The following is a 6000-nucleotide window of genomic DNA, read 5'->3' on the forward strand; positions in this document are numbered from 1 at the left end:
TATATATATATATATATATCTGCCTACAAAATATCCAGTGTTGCTCATGGAACGCTGTAAACCAGCACAATGCAAAGGTTCCAGTGGTGGGTGGTAATGCCCTAGCTGGACACTGCAGCCGGGCACAGCCCTCCACCTGCTAACCCAAAGCAAAGACCCACTGCTGGGGTTGCTCGTGGCACCAGGGAGCAGAGAAGCCATCGAGGATCTGGCCAGGGGCTATATGTCCCCCCCACAAGATTTGGGGATGTGTATTATAAACAGAGGGTTTCTTAGTTTCTTGACTTCTTTCAATTAGAATGAAGATGGGGTCTTGTTTGCAAGGAACTACCTGAGTTGTCTCTGCTTATTTCAGGCTCTTAGTCTGGAAGGGAGATTCACACCCAGGTGTTTGTAACCTGAGGGATATTAGTCCCACAGCAGGGGCAATTCCTGTCAGATTAAAGCCAGACAGAGTAAGGGACCTAGATAGGCATGTCCTACACAGCTCATGAGGAAAACTGCAGCCAGGTGGTGTCTCTGGCCATGGATTTTATGTATTTGCTTCTTCCTGCCTCCATCCCAGGAGGCAGAGTCAGGGAAAGAGAGCTTGGAGCTGGGATTCCAAGGCTCTGTTATTTCTGCCTATAGGAGTAAGAACAATTAACAACTGGAAAACTCTCACAAGCAAATGCGTTAAATGAGAAAAGTCAAACCCCATTTACAGACAGGGACAGATCCTTCTTCAGCCCTCCACTATGTGGAGATCATAAGCAAGATACTGAAGATTTCTATACCCTCCTTTTCTTCATCTGTTGGGTAGAGGTGATTCTGCTACAACTCCTGCAAGGGTCCTTTGGGCATAGAGGGAGACAGCATGGCTATAAACAGAACACCTGGAAGTCCTGAGGAGTTCAGAGGGGTCTCTGGAGCGCCTGCTCACCACCACTTGGCTCACAGCTGCAGTGCGTGGACTTGTGCATGGAGGGCCCCAGAGACCAGCTCTTCTTCCTCTGTTCCTCTGTGCACCTGCCGCAAAGCCCATTACGCTTCACAGAGGTGTGGCCACAGTGGCAGAAGGGTCAAACTCACCCTATTACTGCCCCCATCTCTCTCTGGCCCTCGCTGCGTTCCCTCCAGCTTGTTGGGCTCTGTGGGGGAACAGTTTCTACTCCATTCCACACAGCAGCACTAAGCCCAGGCTGTGGTGTGCCATCCTCTTCATCCACAGCCTGCTGATCACCGGTTGAGGGTATAGCAGAGCTCAGAGCAGGAAACCTTAAATCAGGACTTTTTAACAGCTTGAAGATCCTTGGCCACTTCCGCCATGGGAATCCCCCCATCCCGCAGATGTTTTCTTCTGCCACTTTGTTTCCAGAGCCCCCTCTTCCTAGGGAGACAGGGCTCATCCGATAAACTAGAAGGTCAGGGTAATTATGCACAGTTCTGGGCGGAGAAAATGTCCTTACAGTGGGCAGGAAATTCCCCCTTTTAAGGTCTTTAGAAAGCCATTAGACCAGTGGTTAAAATGCTCCTGGTAAGCATGGACCATGGCAAAGAAAGCTGGGAATGACCCAGGGACACTTCACTTGAGATGCATGCATGTTTGTCAGGGACATTATTTCTCTCTTTTGGTCACTTGGGTAAGTGCTCGTGTAAGTCCCCATTTTTCTGATGTTTGTCTTTTATTGTCTCTAGGTCCTCGATCTTAGTCTCTGGAGCCGAAGGTTGGGATTTTGACCTTGAGTCAAAAATTCTGGATTCAGGGGGCACCTGGGTGGCTCCATGGTTGAGTGTCTTCCTTTGGCTCGGGTTATGATCCCTGGGTCCTGGGATGGAATCTCCTATGGGGCTCCCCGTGGGGAGCCTGCTTCTGGATCTGCCTGTGTCTCTGCCTTTCTCTGTATCTCTCATGAATAAAAAAATAAAATAAAATCCAGATTCAGCTCCTGGGGTGAACAATTAGGGACTCTTGAGGAAACAGTGGGGTCTTAGCCCCCGGAGGGAGAGGGGAGACTAAGCACCAGGAGTGGTCGCGAAGGATTCAGGTAGACTTGGAGCGAGGGACTCAACTTCTGAACGGACAATGTTCTGGAAACTGGCCTCCAGGGCCAGCTGTAAGGAAGGTCCCCCCTAAAAGGCCCCCGCGCTCCGCCATGCCCCATAAGACCCCCAGCCTCCCCGCCTTAACCTCGGGCCAGGGAAAGACCAGGTGGCGGGCAGTTGGGGAAGCGGGGTACCTGGGGCCTCCCGCCCACCCGGCCGCCCAGACCAGAGAAATGGGCGGGGAGCTCTTTGCCAGCCTGAGTCCTGGCTGGTCCATCGGGCGCCCCCTGTCGCCCAAGCCAGGCCGCGACGATTGAGCCGAGCAGAGGGCTGGGCCACCCAGCGCGCAGGGGGACAGACCCTGGAGCCAGGAGCAGAGCCGGCCTCCGCAGAGGCCAGGGGACACTGGGCGAGCCGCAGCACCGCGTGTCATACAGATCCTAACCGACACACGTGAAAAGTCTCAAAATCACACAATTCTTTGCCAAGGTCAGCCTTTCTTGTCAGAGCAACTTGAGATGAATCTAAGCAGTATGATTCAAAAGAGGCTCAGATCTTTGATCTCAAAAGCATTTTTTATTTAATATATTTTCATTTTTCTATTTTTATTTATTTTAAAGTTTTTATTAAGTAATCTCTGATGTAGGAAAGACATTAGAGTTTGAAGCCAACAGCCAGGAAAGAATTATTGAGATGTCTTTGGTGCAAAAAGGTGATTTTATTAAAGCCTGGGGATAGGACTACAGGCAGAAAGAGCTGCCCAGGGGTCATGAGGAATGACCCATTATATACTTTCAATATGGGCGAGGGTTAGGGATACCGTAACTCTCTAAAGAATTTTGGAAGCAAGGTTTCCAGGACAGTGAGAGGGCTAGCTATTGTTGGGAAACGTCACTTATTACCACCTAATAAAACCTGAGTCATATGAGACCCTTCCGATATGTATCTGTGGGCCGTATGCTTGGGGGATGATTGCCAACACGTGTCTTGGGTGGTTTAGAGATAAAGGAAATTTCTAAAGGATTTTTTTTTCTAAAGGAATTTTTATTTTTATTTTTTTTTTAAGATTGTATTTATTTATTCATGAGAATACACAGAGAGGAGAGAGAGAGAGTGGCAGAGACACAGGCAGAGGGGGAAGCAGGCTCCATGCAGGAAGCCCGAGGTGGGACTCTATCCTGGGACTCCAGGATCACACCCTGGGCTGAAGGCGGCGCTAAACCGCTGAGGCACCCGGGCTGCCCTAGAGGAATTTTTATATGTTAAAGTAGACTTAGAGGATCCTGGGAATTGGACTATGACTGCCTTTTGCCTTTAGCAAAGTATCAACATGGAGGCAGTAGAGTCCCTAGAGGAAGGTCACTCTGCCTGTTTTAAGGACTTGTCAATGGGTGGTAGGGAGTAAGGAAATTTCATAATTTCTCTTCTGCCTTTGTTTCCCACATCAATCTCTATACCCAACGTGGGGCTCACACTCATGACCCTGAGATAAAGAGTTGCATGCTCTTTATCTTTAGTCACAGCCAGGCATCCCTATTTTTTATTCTTAACATTAGAATTTCTCAAGATGGGACACCTGGTGGCTCAGTGGTTGAGTGTCTGCCTTTGGCTCAGGTCTTGATTCTGGGGTCCTGGGATCGAGACCTGCATTGGCTCCTGGGAGGGAGCCTGTTTCTCCCTCTGCCTATGTTTCTGCTTCTCTCTGTGTCTCTCATGAATAAATAAATAAAATCTTAAAAAAAAAAAGAATTTCTCAAGAGGATAACTGACATTAGTAGAGATTGAAATTAATGTTGGCTCTGTAGTCAATGATTATTTATTTCAGCTGATGATTTCTGGGCTAGGTTAATAGGTATTCTCAAAGAAATCCAGTTTCCCAAATGTATTTTCCTTACAATTCATAAGAAAACAAAAGAACCCAAAACAGTAACAAATTATGTGGATGACTAAAATCAACTCTCTAGGGGCACCTGTGTGGTTCATTGTGGTTAAGTGTCTGACTCTTGGTTTCAAGGAAGTAAGTTCAAGATCCATGTTGGGCTCCACGCTGGGAGTGGAGCCTACTTAAAAAAATAAATAAAATAAAACCAACATCTTACTATAGCTTTGGTTGTGACATAGGACACAGAACAGGCTTTCACTAGGAAGTTGGAAGTCTGATGCAGAGAGGCAGAACTACATTTTGGTTTTGTGGTAAAAGTCCCTTCTTATTAGTGACTTATTAGTTAAGGCAAATATAAATGTAATTAAGCAGTTAATGTTAAACTGAAGACTAAGCTATGTTGATTTCTTGTCAGGGCTATAGCACATTAGCTCAGAAAGGCAAATTAACAAATTATTATTATTATTTTTTTTAAAAATATTTTATTTATTTATTCATGATAGACAGAGAGAGAGCCAGAGACACAGGCAGAGGGAGAAGCAGGCTCCATGCCAGGAGCCTGATGTGGGACTGGATCCCAGGACTCCAGGATCACGCCCTGGGCCAAAGGCAGGCACTAAACCACTGAGCCACCCAGGGATCCCCAAATTAACAAATTAGCTCAGAAAGACACATCTCAAACTAAATATCTCATTGCAAGTTAGAGCAAATTAAAATAAATATAAGTAGTATTCCTAAACCTAACTTCCTATGGGAAATTAGAACAAATTGCATCTCTGTGAAATCAAGCTCGAAAGCACACATTTGCGATAAAATGTATGAGCTTTAAAGTGCTATGTGGAAATTTCTTTATGTGCAAATAAGCTCAGAAACACACCGTCCCCTTAAAAGTTCTTAGTGCAAATTAAGTAGGTTAAGTAAAAAGAGTATCAATCACACCTTCATATGTAAAGTAAATCAAAAGTAATATGTTGAGTTAGTGAAAATAAACTGAAACTAAACTATGTGTACAAATGAGCAACATGTCTGTAAACAAGCTAAGAATCAGACATTCCCCTCTAAGGAAATTTCTAATGGTGAAAGCAAATAAAAATGAGTTAAAACCAATTTAGATAAATCTAAGCAGTATTAGAGAAGATGTCATTATTCCTTAATCTACCTTGTATGGAGGAATTAGAGTAAATAGAGTCAATACTAAGCACTTTTGGTGAAATCAAGTTCCAAACCACTCATTCATTTCAAATGAAACTTCTTATTGCCTCTTAAAGATAATTCATATGTAACACAAGCCCCACTCAAGCATTCTCGAAAGGACATTCATAGAGTAACTTGGAGTGTATCTAAGAGTTTATGAGAAATCAAGCTCAAAACCACTCATTCATTTCAAACAAATCTCATAAGCATCATAAGTGCTTTGTAAACTTTACGTGTGCATACAAGCTCAGAAGCTTCATCTCAAAATTTCCTGCTTCTCTTACTCTTTAGGGGGAGCTTTTCAGGTCTGGCATAAAGGCCCCTCTTTTCCCCAGACAGAAGTAGTTTTGAGTGAGACCACCAGGACCTATGTCCCTGCTCCCCACCCCCACCCCCAGTACGTCTAGATTTCAGCTCCAGAAGCTAAGTCCCCATCTCCTATTTGAAGAGCAAAGATTCTACTTCCCACATCAGAAGTTAAGACCATACTTTTCCAAACAGAAGCAAAGTCCCTACCGTATGCCCTGCTGGCTAGATCCACACTTCCCCCTACAGAGTCTGAGTCTCACTTTTGACTTTAGCGGTTACCCGTTGCCCCAGAGGCTACATCCCCCTTCCTGAACTTGAGTTCATTCATATCTAGGGTAACTTCCTATGGTGACTGAGATACAATCCATATGAAAATAATCAGAATAATTGAAAACAGGCAGAAAACCACACTTTCAATTAAGGTCCAGGTTCAGGTCCAGGAACATTTCAAATAAAATGTCTTATTGTGGGTGAGAGCATGTTTAGACCCAGACCCTGACCCTGACCCTGACCCTGACTTGCACACTAAACCTGACTCTCACTTTGACCCTGACATCACTCTGTCACCCTATGACCTTCACCATGGCACT

The sequence above is a fragment of the Canis lupus genome, chromosome 24 (assembly GCF_003254725.2).
Source record: "Canis lupus dingo isolate Sandy chromosome 24, ASM325472v2, whole genome shotgun sequence".
Classification (NCBI taxonomy): domain Eukaryota; kingdom Metazoa; phylum Chordata; class Mammalia; order Carnivora; family Canidae; genus Canis; species Canis lupus.